The following is a 21,186-nucleotide window of genomic DNA, read 5'->3' on the forward strand; positions in this document are numbered from 1 at the left end:
CCGGCAGAGCAAAGACGCCTGTCTCCAACCTGTGCCCCATCACACAATAGGCTTCTACATCACTTATTTACAAGCCGACGGCTGGCCCAAATTATATGATAATGTTTAGAGAGAGCAACTCCTTTGAACTGCCGTGGGACGTTGGCTGTGCATTGTTTCGCGGTGAGTGCCACGTACATGTGTATGTCTCACGATCCAGTGGACATCTACTGGACACCAGTTTAAAATCCAGCATAGGAAAAAAAATAAAAAATGGAAACACGTTATATCGGATTTTTTTGCTATACAACAAAACTGAATTGGATATACCATGAAGAAAAAAAAATCTGAAAGATTTCATGTCATATTCATAGAACGAAAGCACAATCAAAAGAATTCATTTCATTCATTTACGAACAACTTAAAACAAGCTTTTCCTTGTGGAGCCTGCGCAGGCCCTCGGGCTCTCTCATTGCTGCTGGTCTTCCCTTTGATGCCTGCATATCAGCATCAAAAGGGGGTGAGTCCTAAAGGAGGGGAAGCCGGAGAAGAATTTCATTTTGAAGTGGCTGAAGGCGGAGAAGAGGGGGCTGCGGGAGGCTGGAAGGCACATATACACACGTGTGTGTGTGTGTGTGTGTGTGTGTGTGTGTGTGTGTGTGTGTGTGTGTGTGTTTGTGTGTGTGTTTGGGAAGAAGGGGGGTGTTTTTCCAGCAGCTTGACAGTGCAATTACAACATTTCAACTGATCTCCTGAAGTTGAGATAACATCAGCTAGTTATGGTAATTGTCTTGCCTGTTCATTATCCCACTGCCCTATTTAAAGTAAGAAGAGGATGCATGTTTATTAAAAGGCCCAGAATGAGATGTTTATGTCCAGGGAGTTTAGTTTACCACCTCCTTGCTCCATGTCGAGCCGTTCAAAGTTTACATTAAGTGGAGGAAAAGCTGGAGCCTTCATCCTGTGTCTGTGACCCCGAGGGATGTGACGGAGGGGAGCTGAGGAGGGTCAATTACAGAATGAGTCCTTAAAAAGAGATTGAGGGCTTCGTCATTCCTATGTGACGTGCCACGCAGTCTCCTGTAAGCACTCGTTCTCATGCAATTACAGGTGAGTCATTACGCGGCAGGTCTATTGACACTGCTCGACTAATTGAGTGGTGGAAGTCTTCAAAAAGCTTTTTATTTGGACGTTCCACCGTAAAGTGAGCCAAGTGTTTACAGACAGTAAACTTCCTCGCAGGAACAAAAGGGAGATGATGCTCGTCTGCACGGCCTTGGTTTTAGTGGGACCGCTCCGAACGTCTGGAGCTAGAACGTCCCCGAGTTACCAGACCTGAATGTGCTCGCGTTGCGCGGAAAATCAGCCTTTCAGGTGAGTCCGCCACGAACAATCACCTTAAAAACACAAGAAAGGCAATTTTCTCTAATGTTTAGCTTTATAAAAGGTGCAGCATTAAAAACAATGAAAAAAAACGGACTCATATGTTATAGCAGATAATCTTTTCCTGTCTTTTGTGTTAAGATAAGTGTCCTAATCATTCAATTCTAAACGTTTTGTGCTCTTTGTATTGAAAATATTTCTCTTCCATCGACCCCTCTGTTTCTATTCTACAATTTATCCATCCTCTTTGTTCTCCTGACTTTTTCTGGCTCCACATATTTAAATATAAGCATATTCATTTCACATCATTTTGGAATTTCTAAATTCTCCCTAATCCTACTTTTTGTATGGAGGAGGCATGATCGGGATGTTAAATTACACCGAATTACGCTACTAAGACAATACAAAAAACAGGTTTGAAATAATACACCAAGTCAAAAAGTATAAAAACTAGTGAGAGTCATTCAAATATGTAAAGACACAAATTTACATCGATTGAGATTCAGGCAAATACTGAAGAGTTCTTAGATCAGGAGTGTCAAACCCATTTTAGTTCATCGGCCACACACAGCTCAGTTTCATCAAGAGGGGCTGGACCAGGAAAATAAAGTCATAATAACATTTAAATTTACACATTAAAGTCTTTTATTTGTTGTGACTCAGAATTATATATCATGATAATGTCTATATTTACAACAACAACAAAAGCCAATTACAACAGAACATGTCTACAATCTCAACACAAAGTCTAAAGAAACCGAGAGCTTATGCGTCATGCTTGGTTTCCCAAACTCATGGCAGCATCATTGACGTCTCAGTGTTTGATAGAAAAAAAGAAACGTTTTTTGAAATCGTTACCATTGGTGGTTTGGAGCTTCTTGCGGGCTTCATGTTTGACACCCTTGACATCGAAAGTTTTTCAGCATCGCAGTCATATCTTAGATAAAATGGGGTTTTTTTGTTTTTTTTAATAGACCAACCGTCAGTCGAATTTATAACGTGTGCTTGAGAAATAGAGTGTTTCTTGGACTTCTTATCTTGGACTGATAAGGTCATATCGATGGTTGATTCAGCGATCAGAAACCCAACTGCAACTTCACAGCGGCGCCCTGTAAGTTTCACAATTTCACACAGAAATAAGTTGAGTTTTATGTTATTCTACAGCAGAACATGTTTTAAAAATGGATTTTAGAACACACTTTGACATTTTTGGTGGCTCAAATATGTTTCAATATCCAGCATTTGGTAAATCGGAATAAAGAAAACTCTTGGATGAAAAGAGAGTCCTGTACATTAACTCTGTTGAGCTCATATAAGGATTGGTTACTTGTGCTTTACACGATCTTTAGTGTGTGTGTGTGTGCGTGCGTGCGTGCGTGCGTGCGTACGTGCGTGCGTGCGTGCGTGCGTGCGTGCGTGCGTGCGTGCGTGCGTGCGTGCGTGTGTGGGGGTTGTTGGGATGACAGGCCTCAATAGCTCAACATGAACATTTCTTACTTAGACTCATGTCCACCTTTTTCCTTAGAGGTGAAAATGGAGTTATAGTTTAAAAACAATATAGAACAGCATCAAACTAAAAAACACATCTTTGGCAACGTTCAGCCGGCAGGTATTTGATGTTTTTCTCAGCCAAGCAATTTCAATAATTACCACTGCAGATGTATTTAGAAAGGACTCTTGTTCTCTGCGGTTTGGCATCCGTTCACACTGAACTATTCAATCTTTTCATCCCTCATGTTAGAGAGCCTCTGTTATTTGCCTCCGACACCTTTTTTTGAACATTTTACACATCCAGTCAAGTATCCTGTGACATATTTAATCTTCTCGCGAACAAAAGCCTTTCAAAACAACATAAAAGGAGCATTAAAATGGAGATTTGAATAAAACTCTCTCGGTGGAAGTTCATGAATCAAATCATCATTATGCAACTGTGAAGTTGTCAGGCCAAACAAAAAATCCCACCAAAGATCTTTTTGGGTGACGATAGCTTTTGTTAAATGTTCAGATAAATAAAAACAGTCAGAGGAAGCACAGCAGAGCTTTGATGTCCCAATGCAAAACACAGGCGCTTTAAAGAGGAGAGATAATGAAGGCGATGCTGGTTGCTAAAAGGTAAAGACACATTTTCAGATCAGTGTTTGTTAGTTTTTTTGTTGTTTTTTGGTAAAATATGGATTCGTTTCTGGAAACACTAAACATTACAGTGAGGTTTTGTTGGAGACGCAGGCCACAAAATGCTCTTTCTTCCACCCAACCACAGGTGCTTATATAGTCATGGTATGACAGCGCTGTGCAGCAGTCCCAAGCTATACCGAGTTAGCGTATCCTCTCCTGGATCAGGAGGGGCGATCATGATGAAAGCTCATGTCAGTGCTGCTCCAGGTCAGGGCCTCTCGTTTCACTCTCCCCCTCATACGTCCACTCACATGCACTCAAACACACACACACACACACACACACACACACACACACACACACACACACACACACACACACACACACACACACACACACACACACACACACACACACACACACACACAAGATTTTTTTTTTTTTCTTCCTCTTATTCTCTTCTGCGGGGTATATCATTTTTACACACATACACGCTCCGGTTTGAAACCTTAGACCCCTGCCGCTGTCCATCTGTGGGGGTTATCTGTGTGACACGTCCTCTCGCCCCCGTCTGTGACTCATCTCCACTCATCACGCACACCTCGGCATCGGCACATGGCAGCCGGGACGCTGCGCGGGGCATTTAAGGGGATAAGGCTGTCATCGACGGAATACTTTGACCTCGGGGTCACTCGAGCGAGTGCACGCACTCGCAGACGCACACACACACACACACACACACAAAGCATACAGTGCGGTGGAAACACATACAAGCCGAAGAAGAAGAAGACCTTTGTCATTGTGGCTTCGTCACAGAAACATTTCTTCACTGGATTATATGACCAATAGAATAGAATTAATTATGAGAAACAAGAAGAACATGTTTGGTCGTTCTAACTGGCAGTTCAACATGAATAAAAACAAAAACTGGGGGTTATTGCAGCAGAAGATTTATGTAGATTGAAGTATGTTTTCTTTGTTGAGGTTTTTAAGAGTCTGCATCTTCCCAGCGGAGACGAGTTGGTCAATAAAAAAGTCTTTGATTGGAGGAAGTGCTCTGGTTCTAGTTTGCTCTTCCACCCTCACCACAAGCTGCAGGTCCTTCCTGTTCTAAACCGTACGTTTGGAAAATGACACAGTGCAGCAGGAGGTCATAGAGAAAATGTCGCGGACGTTGCGTGTCCTGCCTGCAGTGGATTTTCTCCAGAAACATGCATTGGAGGATGATTGGTGCCTCTGAAGTTGTCCGTAGGTGTGAATGCGAGTGTGTGTAATTTTCTGTCTCTCTGTGTTTGTCTCAGCGATGGACTGCTGTCCTGTCCAGGGTGTAACCTGCCTTCACCCATAGTTAGATGGCTGAAGGTTCCACGACCCTGCAATTGGATAAAGTGGTACAGAAGATGGATGGATGGATTAGGGAAGGAGGCTTCCTTCAGCTTCCTGAAGTAGTCTAGTCTGTGCTTTGCCTTTTCTTTTTTCTTTTTTTTAGCTGGTAGATGTTTGTAATCCAGGGAAGATCACATGTGGCGTACTTTAATTTTCCTGTCAAAACAATCCCCAACTGTATTAGCTTTACCTTTGTCAAATTATTAATTAATTCTTAGTTAAAAAATTTTTTATTTTGTAGGCTTTAGCACAAATAGGTGATATTTACACATATTTGTTGCCATTATCTGGATTTAGGTGGCAAATAAAGTTAATAGAAAAATAATAGATTTGACCAGTTTTGATGGATTTAGCACCTTTAGTTTCAGTTTCTTTTGAATAACTGTTTGCGAGCGTGTGTGCCCTTTCTGAGTTCACGCTAAGTGTGTGTGCACAGTCACACGTTCACAGTTGCTCGCTCCGGTCGGGCAGTTAACGCCGCCGGGGTCCGTCAGCGGTGTTAAAAGAAAAACAACGAAGGCCTCTAAAGGAAAGCTTAAGAACAGTAATTGCCGCCTGTGCAATTAGAAAGAGTATCAGATATTTTCATCTTGACAACTGCTCCTAAACAAAGCGTGTGTGTGTGTGTGTGTGTGTGTGTGTGTGTGTGTGTGTGTGTGTGTGTGTGTGTGTGTGTGTGTGTGTGTGTGTGTGTGTGTGTGTGTGTGTGTGTGTGTGTGTGAGAGAGAGAGAGAGAGAGAGAGACAAGGGGGGGGTTACACACACTGACTGTGTGATTAAAACCTCCTCTTCAGTCGTTTCTCTCCCTCCGCCTGAGAAGGGACCACAGTGGAAATTTCCACTTGTCGTAGAAACGACCTGCGGGTTTGAAATTTGGTGTCAAGTGCCGGTGTCGCTGTGTGGACGGAATGCTTCTTTTGTGGGCGAGTCTCTGGTGTAATTTCGGGCAGGGCAGGGTGTCCCTGCAGTAGGCCTTTCTTCCTCGAGCCCTGTGCAGTTTCATTAGATACGGCTAATGAAAAGATGGCTGGCCCCGCAGCCGGGCCCCCCGACGCTCCTCTGGCCTGTATTTAGAGCTCCTGCCTTGCATCTCCCACCGAACAGGTGTGCCGGCTGGGCCCTCCAGCACTGCGCCAACTCACTGCAAACACTTTTCATCCTCATCTTGTTTTTAACAGGCTGTGGAGTGTTATTTTCACAAGTTCATTTTACAACACCGTTTTGAATTAAAGACTTTAAACTTGTTTACTTCACTTTCCCCCCCCCCCCCTGTAGTTTAACTTGGTTTCTTCTCAACACAAAAGCAGGTGCCCAGTTGTGGTTTCTCTCATATGTAGGGATCTGTGCTGTTTGTGATGAATGTGCACTTTGATGGTGTACTGTATCTGGATATTTTCTGAACACTTTTCAAATGCTTGATGTATTATGTGTGATTTCACTTTGAACCGCATATACAAATACAGTTGTCACAAACACACACATCCAAACATTACTGAACCATTTTCAGGTAGATGAACTTCCACATTTACACCAAAGGAAACATTTAGCTTCACACTACACTGATTAAAATAAACATGGTTGTTTTGAGTCTTGATAACACTCACTTTTATTGTCAACTTTGAAATAACATATTATACTGGTGGGCTTTTATAGGAAGTAGTTTCATAGGGTGTGATAAGATTTCGTAACTATAGATGGAAATATAGTGAAAAATACTTCTTTCTTCTTCCTCTGTATTTTTGTATGTTTTGATGTCTGTAACAAATGATTTTCTTTTTTAATTCTAAGTTCGTATTTGTGAAATACATGCACTTTATAACGGATTCTATTGTGTCAAATATTTAGCAATCATGTTGATGAACAATTTTGTGCCTTATAAAGACTAGAAAGTTTGTTAGTTCTCAAATGAATATTTATTGCAATGTTGACCTTCTTGTCTTTTGTCATATAAAACAAGCGACGGCATAAAATGCAGCCCATCCCACTTTATTCACACATATGGCAGCAAATTAAAGATTGCAAGTAAAACGGTGAGCATCTTTCGGTTCCTTTAACAATTTCCACAACTCTGAATCCTCCAGTAAACCGGGAGATTGTAAAATGTCTCCTGTAATTAGACAAAGCTGTTTATGTACAAGTGATCCATCTCTTTCCTCCTTTCTCTTCCCGATCAAAACCTAATTTTCCTTTCAGCGTGTTCGCAGTCAACATACAGTGCAGTGTCATCTGGTGACGGCCCATTGTTTTGCTCGGGTTAGTTACAGAAGCCAGTCCGGGCTACCGCCGGCGTCTTCTTTTCAGGTGCGTAACTATCTGAAAAGAGGACTGGTGTTTGGCTGGAGCACGGCCCGAGTTAGATCTCTGTGTTTATTTGCTAACAGACTCCCTCTGTGTTCATACGCTGACCCTTTGTGTGGCTCTCTCAGAGGCAGGTGGATTGTGCCTCGGGCTTGCGGGCTACAGTTTGAAAGCAACAACGTGAAACTGGAGACGTAACGCGACCCCGAGGCAATTAGGCCCACAATGAGGACGTTTTTTTCCCATTCGCTCCTTTTGTGTTGCTAAACACTATTTAAGAGCAAATAAAATGAAGGAACCTCGGATGCTTTGGCAGTGAGGCTGACGGTGAACGGACAAAACAGGAAGAGAAACAGCAACAGTTTGAGGTTTTGTTCCTTTGCAAATGTTGCTTGTTGGACATAAGTTAGTGGATTTGGTCCATAGTACATCTTCCCTTTGATGTTGTCCGTCCTTGTTGTTCTGTAGGTTTTGAAGTGTGAGTATTAGCGGGGAGGGGATTTATTGGACTGGAGGGTGCAACGCTAGCTGAGTCCGTTTCGAGGATCTTTTCTCACGTTTGGAGGCAGGCTGTGGGTTCGGGGAAGGTGCACAGGGTACCGGAAGCCAGAAACCCTCCAGCTCCTTCCCTCCTACTCCCCACCCTCCTCCCTTTAGTTGCTATATAGCCTCGCTTGAATGGAGTGTGTCTACCGGATCTGCCCAGGATGAAATGTCATATCTTAGACTGATCCTTATCTCTTAATCGCTTCCTTTGTCTCCCATGATTCCCCAGACCCTCCCTAACTTCCCTCCTCGGACACTGCCCTTTGATGTGTCAGCCACAGTTAGGGATGCTGGGGGTGGGATACTTGTGGTGTGTGCATACATGTGTGTGTGTGTCTGGTCCTGCTCCGAGCTAACAAAAGCCCCAGAGGTTATCAAAAGTCTGCAGAGCAGGAGACCACTGGAAGCGGTGCTCGGTTGGTGCTCAGGTCTCTTGTGGCTTTGCAGAAGAAAGACGTGTCACGCGTGTGTTTCCATGCTTCTGTGAATGTCTGTTTTGTGCGGGAAGGCAGGAGTAATGTGTTACTGTAAAGGGTTAGTGTGTTGGGATGTCTGTGTGGATTTGTGAGCTTGCATGACTGCACAGGGTGAAGACTTATGTTGATGACACATAAGCCTCAGAAACTTTCTCCGAGGCTACAAGCAGATGTTTGCATGGGTCACACACACTCATGTTGAATGTTGAACAAATGTTGGGAACACAACAGAAAGAGAGTTCACAGGAGGAACGATAGTGTGACTGCAGCATGGAGCTAATTCTATAAACAATATTTCTTTTTTCTTTTTGTCATTGCGTTGTACCCTATTTAACAACATTGAGATTTGCACAGTTGGTAAAGTAATTATTTCTGAAAACTTTGTCTGGAATTGACATTATTGAAGTGTTTATCTTTTATATATATATATATATATATATATATATATATATATATATATATATATATATATATAGTGTCAACGGACACCCAAAATGCTAAAGAGATTTGCATATTCACTTAGAAACAGCATGAAATAGACAAACCAACATGTGGAGAAGCCCAACCTGGACTCCGACCCACTAGATTCCTGCTATGAGGCAAGAGTGCTAACCACTACACCACTGTTTGGCCCCAAAAACATTTGCACATGATTATTTTTGGGGTCACCACAAAAAAAAAGGGATATTGTCTTTAGATTTGCTGGTTCGTGTGTTAGCGTTAGCATAGCTCTATTTCCTGTAATCACCGACTTGTTTTTTTTTCACTGTGTATTTGGGTTCAAGCAAATGCAAGCAAAGAACTTTAAACTTGAGATACATATGACTAAACATTGCTCAGTTCTGATGGCTGCTGCCAATCCGACAAATACCCTCGGCCAAACATTTCTGCCCTCTCTGCCTCCAGATGGGACGTGGCATGCACTATGCACTGCACGGAGGAAGTTTCCATATTTATGTGCAGCTTTAAATAATTCAACAAAAGAAAAGTGAGATGGCTTTGTGGTCGAACACATGCAATATGTTTTTGACCTCCTGTTGACCCATCATTCACTACGCTAATGAATTTTCCATGTTTGTCGGCAGGTTGGAATATTCCAAGCTGTAGATCCTTCACTCAGTTTAGGACTTTCAGCTGTTTCTGAAAGTAAATACTTAAAATTGAAAACAAGCGGAGTTTTAGTCTAAATTTTGACATACAGTAAAATAAAATATAAAGGGGGTGGCCATATTTTTTTGTCAATACATTACTATGAACTATGAATAAAATAGAAATTTAGTGACAAATTTCAAGTGGACATATGATAAGTATTAGAGGAATTTAGTCTATAATTATCAAAAAAAGTTCTGAAAGGTCACATAATAGACAGGAGGGGAGTTCTGAGAAAATGGCGCGCGCAGTTGATTGAAATTAATTATGTAGGCGTGAATGTTTTCTAAGACAAACACATGGCTATAAAGCTCAGGAAACAATTCTATAAGGCATTAAGTATTTCAAAACTCAAATCTTACACAGTTTTCTGTTGTTTTGTTTCTTACATGATGATTCTCAGCAGGTTTTCTGTGCATGTGTGGGTTTTCTGGGGATATTCCAGCTTCATCCCATAGCCAAAGAAACATACATTTCAGGTTAATTCTAATGTTTAGATTGTAGGAGTGAATGTGAGTGTGTAGCTGTCTGTCTCTCTGTTTTGGCCCTGTCCAGACTGAACACATCCAGCATTCACAAATCCAAAACTGCATGGGCTTCATCCAACTTGCTCGATAAATCCTGGAGAATCAGCTGTTCCAGCATTGAGAAATGACTAAACGATATCTGAGGAACAGAGCAAACATCTGCCTGCTCAATATCAGTATTTTTCTACAGAAATATTCATTCTTAACTGAAACGTTATACAAATCAACCTATTCAATTTCAGCGGATATCAAAACAGTTGTATATTCATTTGGGGGGACTAACTAATGGAATAAAAAGTGGTTACTTGTGCTTTACATGATCTCTAGTGTGTGTGTGTGTGTGTGTGTGTGTGTGTGTGTGTGTGTGTGTGTGTGTGTGTGTGTGTGTGTGTGTGTGTGTGTGTGTGTGTGTGTGTGTGTGTGTGTGTGTGTGTGTGTGTGCTGAGGAAGAGAAATGACAGATACAACCTGCTTGAAAAGGTTTCTATCTAAAGCGCATCTTCAAAGAGACGTGTGTTGTCACATCTTTGAACGTGTGACTGTGTGTCGGTGGGAGATGTACGAGTGTATCCTATCACAGCTCATTGTTGTCTGGTTGACTCATTTTGCCGATCCAACATCCGGACGTTCATTCTTTGGTCCAAAAGGAATCTTGGGCAGGAGCCAGGGGGGGGGTGTGATGGGGGCACATTGTCTGCACCCTCTGGTGGCAGGATGCAACAGCACAACCTGCCCTTTGTGTGTGAACGTGTGTGTTGAAACTGTGTTTGTACATCTGTGTGTTAATCTGGAGACAGTAAAAGAACATGCTTCCTCAGGTGAGAGCACAATACTGTATGTTTGTATGGTGAGGCCACCCAGCATCAGCTGCATATCCTGTCAAAGATAGGAGACCTGGCTTACAATTAGAGGTTTTTGCGTCCGCCAAAAGCAACATTATTCATTTTAGTGAAAGAGCAGGGGGCCCTCAGTGGGTCCCGAGCCACCTGGACATGAAGGAGGGTGGAGGCGAGTGGAAAGTAGAGAGAAGAATAACAGCAAGAGTGTCAGCGAGAGAATGTCACTGTGAGATTCATCATCATGTAAAGCTAAGGCTATTATTACCACCTGGTATGCAGCTTGATGTTTTCAAACGGGTCAGGATTGTTTCAGCCACTTGTTCATGTATGTATGTGTGCGCATTTCCATGTTGAGTGCAGCATTTTCCTTCAGATTTAGCTCAGAGCTCAAATAAATTCTGACGCTCCCTCCTTTGTAAGTGATTGTCAAGAGACTGTTTGTTGCTCTTGGCATGAACATACACAACTGTATACGTTTAACCGTGGACTCTGGGGCATTCAGAAGTGAGATCATGACCATATGGTTTAAGCAGTAAAGGCCCGCAGCCATGAGCCCTGAGGGACGTCCTGGCTGTGTAAGTGAACACTGATCGTATACTTCAGATATTATTACCCCGACCTATGTGGAAAAAGCTTGTTCACTAAGTACTTAAACCAGAAATGGAGGCAGTGACAGACAAGCAACCAAATCCGACGGTGTGCATTTGCATTATTAGGGAGCTTTCTTTTGGTACACAAAAGGGATCTTAATGATGCTTGTTTCCTCTTTGAATGATTAGATTTCATTTTTTTTTCCGACTGAAATATGGCGGGGAACGAAATCCAAACTTTAGACTTTGACAGCCATGACTTTAATCCAAACTGTTTTCTGTGGACGCTTGTCTGTTCAAGAATAACAGTCTGTTCTTTCAACAGTGGCCCAAAGTGAAACGCTATATGTTTGCGTTCAAGTGACAAAGCTGTACGACGGCCTCACAAACGATGGACTCAAAGGAGGAAGTCAGGTGACGTTACTGCAGCCCAACATATTCCCTGTAGGGAAAAGGTCGGCATGGATGGATGAGTCAACAAAATGTCAGACTGAACCACAAGAGACCGCAGTTTGTTTCGCTTTCCAAACCATGGTTAACGCTGGATTCATTTAGCTATGTTGACAAAGATCCGCTCACCTAAAGCAAATTATTATTATGGTAACCACGGCAACGAACTGTAACAAAACGTTTATTTTACCAAACAATTACAGTCTTTAACTGAACCTACAGTTAGCGAATCCCTTCTGAGCATAAATAGTGTCGACACATTGTCGACACAGTTGTTTTTCCATTATTTAAGTTTTCGAAGGCAAAAATGGAAACAATGTAATGGGATGTTTTGTTGTTTTAACCAAAAGGACACAAAATGCACAATGAATTACAAAAAACTACAACACTAAGATAAAGATATAACAAGATCGTGTACACGCAGTACAGATTCAGTTTTTGGAATGAAACCACACACTCGTGCGTGCAGAGAACAACACACTATAAACATTCACAAGGCCGGGGAAAAGGACAGATTGTGACATTGGATTGCAATTACAGGTGAATTTAAACTATGGAACTATCAAGTCAGAGGACAATATGGACTGGGAGTCATGAAACTCCCGAGGCAGCCATTGTTTTTTATGTCCACCTTACTCGTGCATGTGCAGAAGAACTATTTACTATCCCTGCAGTGCGCATGTGCAGTCACGTTTCCGCTGTCTATATTGAAAGAGAGAATGAGTGTTTTCAAATAGTTGTATTTTCCCCCGATTTTTCAAAAAGTTCCACCTTGGAAGCCGGTGTCAAAAACTTGCATTTTCAGTGGCTCAGAGCACTGTTGCTAAATCAGTCACGCAAAACACTACTGATGTTTTACATTTTCATGTGAAAACATTGTGTGAACAGGGCCTGAGACGCTGGAGAGCTCCCAACACAGATGAACCAACGACCAGAACACACAGAAGACGCCCAATATAAACCAAAGCCACCAGGTGAAGACAATCACACCCTCAGGCACAGGTGAAACACATCAGGGCAGCAATCAGACATGGGGAGGGGACGTCATGAAGCCTGAAATGAGAGTCAGATTTAGAATCACAAATTAACTCAAGAAATGACAAATATGATATAAACAAAGTTCTACTTTTCTTAGAAAATATCTATTTATCTGTCTGTATTCAGCTCTGCTGCTGCCATTAGTGACTGTAGCTTTCAGTTGTATTTATTGTGTTCTTCAAAATGATTTATTCATTATCCTTACACAGATACCGTTCTTGAAAATAATGTTACTATTGAATTTTACCATCCTGTCTTATCCTTATTTACTTATTTCAGGTTGTTTGCATGGTGATAATGACAATACATTTGTCATGAATGTCCATTCATTTATCCATTAAGATTACATTTTATATGTCTACATCTTTAAAGTTTTAATTTTGAATGAATTCGAACAGAGCATGTGTAGCTTTCATAAATGTTCTTGAACAATGTTATAAATCTTAGAATTCCACATGTGTTGTTGATGCAACATTTTCACTTTGTGGCATTTCCTTTTCACTGGACTGAACGACTGGGGCCTGTGAACGCATGGAAAAGAGGGAAAAAGCATACAATTAAACATTTCAGCAAGTAATAAAAAAAAAAAGGAGACAAAGAGTCACACCAAACAAACAGACCTGTTGCCTTGGAAATGAGCGGAGCCCCCGCTGAGATGGTGCATATGGGCCATCAGAATGAGCTATATCTCAAAACTAGAGGCCCGCTGGAGGAATGAGTTGGAACAGCTGACAGACATGAGCCGAAGAAGAGCAACATTTTTTTTTTTTTTGTTATTATTCTTGTCTGAGGTAAGGTAAAGACAGATACCATACTAATTAAGTCCAGGCTAGCTCTGTGAATGTTTTGTTTTGCTGGACCGAGAGAGGGGCTTTCCGATTCACTTGCAGCCATTTGTTTCTTTAGGTTCGGGACAAGATGTACACACGGCCCGTGATGCCTGGTCTTCATGCAAGTTTCTGCTTCACTTTTATCCAACCTGCAATCCAAAATCCGGAAACACGTGAAAAGACGTGAAGAGGGAGGATGGAGATCTTTGGTGTGATTACTAAAACCGTGTGTGTGTGTGTGTGTGTGTGTGTGTGTGTGTGTGTGTGTGTGTGTGTGTGTGTGTGTGTGTGTGTGTGTGTGTGTGTGTGTGTGTGTGTGTGTGTGTGTGTGTGTGTGTGTGTGTGTGTGTGTGTGTGTGTGAGGCTTGCGGCCACAGCCGTGCCCGGAAAAGCTTGGAGCACAACCAGTCATTAGGAAGTCAGGCCGTCTGGAGTGCATTACAGGCTGGGTACTGTAAGTCTTACAAGCAGACGTTGCTATCAAATCAGGGAAGAGAGGAAGAAGGAAGGAATGAGAGTCTGGGAGAAAAAGAGGCGTAAAACGCATCATTCTTCTTGCAGATAATACCTTCAAGTCACTAAAAGGGCGGGGGGGAAAAAAATGCAAGCAATTATTTGTCTTTAACCTTTCAGCCTCACACAATTGAAAAAAGAAACGAAACCTCAGCAAAGAAATGATTCTTTTGCTTTTTGACCTGGTTTAACATGGCAGGGTTCTGCAAATCAAATTTTCTCTCTTACAAACTGCGAATATTAAAACAGCACCCTGGAAAGTCACAGAAAACTCGACAAAAACCGTACTCACTAAAAACAATTCTGCTTAGTTAGTAGTTTATGCAGGGGAGTCAAAGATAAGGCTCGTGGGCCAAAATCGGCCCAGAAGAGGCTGCAATCCGGCCCATGAACCCAGCAAGTAAAAATTGAAAAGAAGGCATCGAGTTTTTAACACAGTTTTCTTTAGAGTACACAGAATGCAACGCTGAAGCCCAAGGTGAGACTATGATGCATCGCCAAAATCCTCTTTCTGTTGAGTTTGCAGTAATTTTTGGTACACGTTTTGAATGATCTAAACTTTTTCAAAACATATAGACTGTTTACAGTCCGGCCTCAGAAAGTGTGAGAAATTGCTTTCCTCAGTATGAAACTCGCCGTTACTGCACCATGAGTTGGACTTTGAAGGAGAAGTTCGCGAAGTCCATCACTCAGGAGTTCAGATCATAACATTTCTGTTCAGAACATTAACAGCGTGTAAAGAAGCTGTAATGAGCAAAGGCTGAAAGTGGTACCAGCTACAAATGTGTGCTGTTTTTTCAGTGTGCAGCCCGGGCCGGCTCCAAACTGCAGGATGAATCCAAAACAAAAGACTCTTATTCATTCAGCAATGGAAGTCAATTTCCGAACATCACAGCTGGGAGGTCACAGGTCACCACCATAGCCATCTCACCAGGCACCGCCGCTTTTGTTTACTTTTTTCCTGGTCAACATGTGTGTCCTTTATCCATTTGTCTCTGTTCACAGTGAAAATAGTGTTACATATGAGTCATTGCTGTTCATCCTTCAGCCACACAGATTGCTTGGTGGGTTTCTGAGAGGAGGCGCTGAGCTGTCAGGCAAACAGTCGAGCTTTTGAATAATGACACCAAACTGTCAGATTCACTTGTAAGTACTCAGTTCAAAGAGAAGTTTACTGCTCATGCTTCACTTTATTTTTGAATTTCTACCCTGCAGTTAAAACTTATGAGACAATCAGAGTAGGAGGTTGCCATTTAAGGCATCATCTTTGACATCTTGACTTCATCTTGCTCTGTTTTTTTGATTTAGCAGCAGGAGGGGAAAGGAATTGCCTGGCAAGCATCTGGCCTTCATGTTACAGCAGTCGACATATTGAAACACCTGTTTTGATTTATTGTGTTTGGGTAGTTGGCAGTGGATGGACTCCAGGCCTCGGCTTTTTGCACATGCACTGCCAAGAAGACACACGCAGACACACACACACACACTGCTCTGTCTCACACGCTTACATAACTGTACACACAGCGGATAAAAATACAAAAGAGTATATACAGTAGATATAGTATATCTGTATACCGCCATACAAACACCTTCACACATTATACTCCTCACAAGATTTACAAATGTCTTGAGTGAAGGATCAATCATGAAAGCAGGGTTTCTGGAAATCTGTGTCAATGCCTTTGGTTCCTGAACTCCCCCCCCCCCCCGCTGAGCACAGGTGCACTGGCACACAGAGGAAGAAACAGGAGAGGTGGAACGAGGGAGACAGACGAGTGGAGGCCAACAGAGACGAGGGGTAAAAGAAGAGAGACGACCGTACGTCAGTCTGCCCTGAGATTGCCTTTGACACAATCCCACCTGTCGACAGGAGCCTGAATCAGGCCCCATTTTTTCTGCAGCAAAGTGCATCGAACCCGGAGAGCACATTCGCTGCTCGGGCTGTTTTGGAGCAGTGCCCGAGTTCCTCTTTCTGCAGGCCTGCATCTATCTATCTGCAGTACCGGCTGGAGTTAAAGAGGAGCAAATAGATACGCCATCTGGCAGCTGTCTGGCCTTAACTGTCTGTGGGACATATGATGGATTCTATCTGGAAAAGACGCCGAAACACAAAATTGCTGAGGTCAGGAAGTTTAGGAAATCCCAAAAGTAGGACAGGGCCGCAGATATTTGTTGTTTGAACGTTCCACTGATGTTATTTTAGATTTATTTAGTTTTGAGCCATTTCTCATTACGCCAATCCTTTTTCCTGACGTTCAGGGTTGTGTATTTCTTTTTTCAGAGAGTGTATCTTTTTGCAGTTTTGACCAGCTCACGTCGGCTCCGCCTCTTCTGGTGGTTCATGGCTGTCGTCACGGTGACGCATGTATACATTTTCCTAATTAGATGGTTGAGGGGACCCAGACGATGGGTTGCCAAAGCCAGACGGGGTTCGTCCCTTTCCAGTCTGACATCACAGTCTGGGTGCCGGACACCCTGTCATTGGTGTGATCGGGCAGGACATGATGTGTTCAGGGAGTGACCGATCCGACCTCACAGGCCCGTCACAGTCCCGGTCCAACACACAAGCTGGGCTCCTTAGGAAATAGCCCATGTGCCAAGGATGTGTGGGCTGTGCCACTTCAATCCAGGAATTCTTATCATGTTGACTTTTCAAAAGCGATGCACCGCATTGCGGTTTAGTCTGCAGCTGGGACAACAAAGTGATGAATGGAGCGGCCAGTGAGGAAGGGCTATGCCCACACACTCGCCTCCTCCCTTCTTCTCTTTCCCTTTACGCCCTCAATGAATTCTCACTCAGACACACACACACACACACACACACACATGCATCCACACACTCGAACACTGGGGTGAGTGGAGAAATTTGCGAGCTGTGGGGCTCCACAGAGCCACTCTCCAGTGCCGTGGCCATAAAACAAAAGCACTTGTAACATGAAAGAATTCCTGCAATTTACAAGAGGAAGTGGAACATCTGAGAGACGATGTTTGAATTCTCAGTGCGCTCTTCTGGGCAAAGTGTCAAAGCTGGGATGGTTACTGCTTCTCTCATCCCCGCTGCACCGCAAGCCAAATCACCTTCCGAGCTTCCACGTCTTTCAACGCGAAATGTACTTCCTGCTTCCCATTACGCCGCCATGTCTGGGTGATCAGTGGACCTCAGTAAAACAAGTCCACGCCGAGTGCAGGCACCTACCGTGAGCGGCTCAGGGGCCATCAAGGGTTTCACTTTGAACCTGGCAGCTCCGGGGAACATTCCTGCCTTGAAAGGTTTATTTGGTTATCTCTCCAAATGTCCTGAGGTGAAATATACCGTTAAGTAAACTTAGCTGATACAAACCAGTTGTGGGCATGCAATAGTTAACAGATTGTAACCGCTCATGAAATGGTTGCTGCAGACTGCACATTGTCTGCCTACACCCGGCATCATCAGAAATAGCAGGTTTTTCTCATAATGCAAGAACTCAGGTTCCCTGGTTTTTGTGTCTTATTATTATTATCTCAGCCTCATTATGGTTTGACAGAAAAGAAAAAGAAAAAAAAAAAGAGATATGTTTTATGGTTCCAGTGTCCAGAGCTTTATGCTTTTTCAAATATGTGCAAAGGTACAAGGACTCTTGGCAAAAAACTACAGCACATGTGTCCAAGTGTGTGCATGTGTGTGTTTGCAGTTTTCCCAAATTCGGTCTGCATTCATGTGGATAATTATAACTTTATGGTGATTTTTTTTTTTTCTTCTTCCCCTCCCTTCCTTACGACCACATCTGCAGCAAAGGCGAGGAGTAGAAGAAGGGTGGAGGCCAAACTTTCTGCTTCACTCTACTTCTCTTTTTCTCCCCCTCCCTCTTGCCTCTGTCGCTCATCTTCCTCTCGAGCCCGGACCACCTACGTTAGGAGCCTTGGGTGGACCCAGTACCATTGCTATCAGCGCAAGTGTACTCAAACGTACCATAATGACTTCCACTTAGAGCCAGTCCATAAACACTCTCAGATGCACAAAGACACACTCTCAGGGCTCAGGCGGGCCGGCTGCACGATGTTCTCCTCCGCAGAGGCTGCACTCACTTAGCTAGTTTCCTTAATTCCTTTCTTAATAGGAATCTGTTTGTTTGTTTGTGCATTGGTTCAGTGCTGTTTGTCTGGCTGCCTGTTTTATGAGATTTCACAAAAGTCTTTTGAGCGACCAGAAGAGCAGTGCGAACCTTGTGTGTGCGTGTGGCAACATTGGCGTATTAAACTTAAGGGTTTTTACTGTAACTGGTTGAGTATTCCGGCAGTGGTTAGACCCGCGGCAAGTCTACCTCCATGAAGACTCGCTTTCTGCAGTCCCCGAAGCTGTTTACCACGCCTATGGACCATGACGTCAGTCCATATGATGTAGTTATGTTTTTGCACTATATTCAATACCATAAAAGTCATTTACGCTGCAAGGGTGGAGCTGACTTATTGCTGTAGCTCACTGAATGACCTCAAGCTGATCTAATTGCAGCACAGTTCGTCGATCTGTTCGGTGCAACTGTGACGGGGCCGTGATTGTGATTAGGAGCGTCAGTTTGTTCCTTCTTACTTGTTTGTGTTCTCGCCAATGTCACTTTTAATCCTAGGAAGCAACAAACTGACGGTTGCATCATCAAATAGGAAGTGCAGTCGGACACTTCTGTTGTAATCAGGCACTCAAGTTCCCGATTAGCCAAACCTTTGGTGGAAGCAATGCTCGGATACGTTTTTGGTGCCAAATTATTTATATCAATTATACCAGGCTGTTGTTGTTTCTGCAAATTAGGAGCATTGAACATTTGTGGTTACCCAATTTCCTCATCCTGCTCCATTTCTTTAAAGACATCATGGCCAATCGCTTCCATTTGGCGCTAATCAGTTCAAGGAGGGTTTTTGTTTCTCTTCCACGACAGAAAGAAAAATGTTGCTTGAAAACTTGTGTTTTCATTTTGAAAGTTTCCAGGTTTTAAAAGTCTTACAAGTTTCAGATAATTCAGTTTACCATCATTTCAGTGTTAAACCTGGCTGAAGTAAGTAGGTCAAGGAGCACAGGACACACTGGGATCTTAAAAACATAAAGCAAAACAAACAGAAATGATCTCTTTAAAGAGATTCCCTCATTGGAATAGCTGGACACGAGACATGCCAGCACTAAGGTTTTATTTGAGTTATTTGAGTCAACTAAATATCATTAATACATGGAAAAATAAGTTTGAATGGACAAAAACAAAACATATTTCTCACTGGAAGTCTGTAAAACAACTTATAATGTTGCCACAATACACAAGTATCATATAAAAATAGTCGTCTAATCATAGTTTACTTGAAACACTGGGCAATACTTTTAAAAATGTGCTGTTCACGATGTATTTAATCGGGTTTTTCCTATTTTCAAGTTGCAGACATTAATTAGATGTACAGACAAATGTTAAAAAAATATGGACCCAAATGAAGCAGTGCTGGCTATTTTATGAGAAGTGCCATCCTTTTTCAAATTTCCTCCACCAGCTGCATCTATACCGATATTTACACCTATTTAATCATGTTTTCTATGATGGGTATATATCTATATTTGTTGCCTATGCTGTTGTGCTCCTCTTGAGGCTTATCGCGCACTACCAAGATACGGATAAAGCGACACATGAAACCATCCATCTTACATCCATACATCTAAACAAAGCTTATGGATGCGGATGAAACATTGTAGTACCACTGGGAGTTGTGGTGGCGGTGTCGAGATTTAGAAAAGGTTATAAAATGTTGCAACCGTGTGACACCTAAAGGTGCTTCACAGCCTAACAAACCATCGCTGCCCGCAACACTGCCTCTGATTGGATCTTTTCATTAATATTACGATTAGTTTTCCCTCCTGCCGTCACCATGCTACTTCTCATAGATTGTTTTTCTTCTGTTTTTGATAAGATTTCTCTACTTTCTGTTTTTTTGTACGATATGTTAATTAGAAGCAATGCTCTCTGATGGACTGAATGCCAAACCCTCGTTCCAGCAAATCGTGTGAATATAAGTATAGAACCAGTGTCGATGATTAAACACAAACTTAATATATGAATGACCATCATATGTGAAAATCCTGCCTATAAAATCCCAACACAGCCCAACCTTAGTGGTGATACATTGTCTGTTCCCTCCAAACTGTGTTCTCAAATTCCCAGCATTGCTGATTTTTGCAGAATGTTTGTGTTTCAGCACAGAAATGCACACACAATAACACAAATTTTAAAAAAAGAAAATAATTATGTGCAACTTCCAATTTTCCCTTTCTATTGGGTTGTAATGGGTTGATTTGCAGATGGAGTCTCGGTTCTAATGTAGCTTAACTGGCTTTATAGTTTAACCACATACCAGTCAGTCATTTTTCCTTCTCCTAAAATCTTGGCCGGCGACCATATTTCCCAAAATGTCAAAGTGTTTTCTTTAAGCAGACAACATCTCGCATGTGAAACATCTTCCTGACAGCTGTGGAAAGCCAACTTGGACTTTATTGTGTCAGAGGAATGTCAGAGAAGTCCAGTGACACCATCTGTATCACAGCACCTGCAGTTTATCGACCGCGGAGATAAACACAAATATTCACACATCGTCCTGAACACATCACACACTCCCCGTTGTCAGAGATTAGTGGACTATCTCCTGCCTGCTCTGACAGGATTCAAGAGATAGGCCCTTTGGAAATGACATTTTTGCCAGCAGACTGTAAAGACCTTTACGTGACAACGGAGCATCTTGTGAAGGTTATGGAAAGAAATGAGTAGAGGAAAGATTGCCATCAGATTTTCTGCTGCTCCGCTCCCATCGTCTATCATTGTTGACATTTCACAGCGTTTTATATCATGTCAGATTGTGGTTCTTGAAAAAATGCCACTAACACTGAGGTTCTGACGCCGAGCTGTGGAAAACAGATTTGAACGGGCCTCTGTCTTCTTTCTTTTTTTTTGACTCTTTAGGATTTACCAAAACCCAACATGAATAGACCCTGATATTCTATATAAATGACAATCATGTGCTTGTGCTCATGTTCTTGCACAAATCCAGAAATGATTCACAGACAG

Source organism: Lipophrys pholis (genome assembly GCF_963383615.2).
Source record: "Lipophrys pholis genome assembly, chromosome: 14".
NCBI classification, from domain to species: Eukaryota; Metazoa; Chordata; class Actinopteri; order Blenniiformes; family Blenniidae; genus Lipophrys; species Lipophrys pholis.